Genomic DNA, 2,817 nt, shown 5'->3' on the forward strand with positions numbered 1-2,817 from the left:
CCTGGAAAGTCTTATGCCCCATAATTCGAACTTCTCTCTAAAGGATATTATTAACTGGGCGATTTCTGGTGTTCTCCATGTTGTTAATGTTTGTTCCAATGAACTAGTTATGTCTTGTTTGCAAAATTTGACTGACAGTAGATCAGTGTTAGTTAGGTGTTGAAGCCCTTCAATGTTTGCGCAAAGTTTAAACAAATTTCCCCTGTTGAGGATGTCATGTTGCCCCTGAGATTCGTATTCCGGGGTAAAAAAGAGTTGTTTAAGATGTAAGTTGTCATTACTAGACCAGTTCTCAGGGCCTTTCCCTAGTTCTGGTGCATTGTCTGGACTGATTTTACAGTGATGCCCGGTACCAGCGGGTGTTTGTGTTCCGTGCGTATCGGTTTCTTGTACGCGCTGGGATATCGTGGTCGTTATGGTCTGGTTACTCTCTTTTGTTAAGTCTCTGTTCGTGGCTGTGTTAGTCTGGGGATCTCTGATGTACTCAGACTCTGTTCCCCTCCCAAGAATAGGGTCCTCATTGCAGTTCAAGTTTATGTGACGGACTCCGTGCTTTAGTAGTATTTTTATACCCACAGTGGGGGGTAGACTTTTTCCACCCCAAATCCTACTTTTCCAGTTTACAGTTCTTTCATTTATTTTTGATGGTACCTCCTGGTTGTTAGTGGGTATGTCCTCTATTGTAGAATCTCCTTGAGACCGGCTTTGTCTTTGAATTGTTTCTTCTCTGCCATATGGGCAGTGTTTGATTCCTTCTTGTTGTTTTTCTTGGGTGACATCATGTCTTTGTCCGGCTGGTGTTAGTTTGTTATTCTCGGCCGCCTCTTGGTATTTCCCGGGGATCTCCGCTGTTATACATAGGCCTGAAGGGCCGGTTGGTTGTGGTGTGCTGCCGGTTTCTATGCGGCTTCTTTTTTTCACTGCATCAATTTTCTGTGTTCCGTTGCCCAAGACCAACCTCGGCTGTATGTCTCTGCTGTTTGTCTCGCCTATGGCCGTTAATAATGTGCATATGCCAGTGTTGCTTATCGTCTCTGCGCAAAGGGCCTCCCTTTCTTTTTTTGTTTGGAGCTGTTGTCCTGATGAGTTGTGTGTTTGATCAAATGATTCGTCAGATTGTAATGTCGTATTTGAAGTTTCCTCCTAGTTTATAGCTGAGGTGAATATGGGAAATATTCTAGTGCCTTCTTCCGCGTGTCCTGTCGGTTGTTTATTCCTTGCTTTTCTTTCACGTTTTTTTTGTCGCCTTGTTAAGGAGGTTTTTTTGTTTGGCGTTGTTATGTTTACTGCTGGACTTATTTCTGCCCTGTTCTTTCCTTTAGATGTATCCGTTTCTGAGATCTTAACAGTGTTATGGTCAGTAATTTTTTTGGTTAAATTTACTGTTTCTGGACTGTTAGCTTGGTTGTGTTCAATAGTTTTCCTGGTTGAGTTTCCTTTCGAGAAATGTTGGTCTGATTTTCTTACAGCCAGTATTTGTTCTATTAGGTCGGGAAGGAGGTTTAATTTATCTATAATAGGACCGCAGGTGCAGGGACTCTGTTCCAGTGTATACTTTGATTGAGCAGTTATTATCAGATTGTTGAGTTTATCCAGTTTGTTGTCGATCCCCGCAATGTGGTGGGCTATGGTGTTCATTATGTCGACTTGGATATCCAGTTTATCGGATTGCCAGTTTAAAGCCTTTACTGTTGATTGAAGTGTTTCTATTGTGGTAAGTAACAACCCTGAGTTGCTTACACTAGCACTCTGTTCATAGTTCTGATTGAGTGACAAATCAAAACGTTCTTTGGGAAGTTGGGAATTGTCTGATTTTGGAGTAACAATTCTTCCATCTCTGGGGTATTCCACTGATTTTCCTTTGCTTTGCAGTTGAGTAGACTGCCCTTCCTCGTTTGTATTACCTAGTTTTTTATCTAAGATATCTTCCCTTGTGTGATTAGTTATACTTGTGTTTTGCCGCTTTCCCTTGTTTATTGTTGGGCTTGATGCAAGACTTTCTGTGGGGCTTGATGATTTTTTTTCCCCCATGTTTTTTCCCTCTTTATTTTTACTTAGGTCTTGCATTATTTCGTTGTTCGATGTTGGGCTTGATGTAAAGTTTAATAGCTTCAGCCATGATGTTTCTGAAGTGTTCTGACTAGTCAATTCCATTTGGGTTGTGTTTTGCTCCCTGTGTATCTGGGCTTTGAGTATCTGGGGCTTTTTGTTAAGTAATTTCTGTATTTGCGGAGCTGTTGGTATTGGTTTCTGAGAATTTTCCAAAAAAGGTTAGTGCTGCTGTTGTTGCTTTAAGTTCTGCACTGGATGCTGATTTTTCTGTGCACGTCAATTCTTCTTTCGTCCTCTTGTTATCCATGGGGACCTCTGTTGTAATTCCAGTTGCCTGTGTTATACTCAGATCCAGGACAAATATGTCTCCTGTACTGCGTTTTTGCGTCAGGGAGGTTTCCTGGTCAAGACCCTCTCCCAGTTCATCCTGCTTATGGGCCATTGCTATAAATTCATCCTGGTACCTATTTTGGCGTGGAGGGCTAGTTGAATTCGCCCCAGGTAACCGGGGAGTTAGTTTCGTGAATATTGATGATAGGCCTTTGTCGCAGGAAACCTTCTCGGGAGTTAAAGGCGTAGGTAGGCCCGGAAGAGATTGTTGGGTCGTAAGGAGAGTGGCTCCTGGATTTTTCAGAAAGAAGAAAGCTTTGTTTGCCTCTGATTTCTCTCTCTCGCCCTGATTTTTTCTGAACATTGATGCAATTGGAGAGATAAGTTGAGTGGGTAACACTCTTGTTACCCCTTTTTTTATGTCCGTTTTGTTTG

This window comes from Lissotriton vulgaris, unplaced genomic scaffold, assembly GCF_964263255.1.
Source record: "Lissotriton vulgaris unplaced genomic scaffold, aLisVul1.2 SCAFFOLD_3252, whole genome shotgun sequence".
In the NCBI taxonomy this organism is placed as follows: domain Eukaryota; kingdom Metazoa; phylum Chordata; class Amphibia; order Caudata; family Salamandridae; genus Lissotriton; species Lissotriton vulgaris.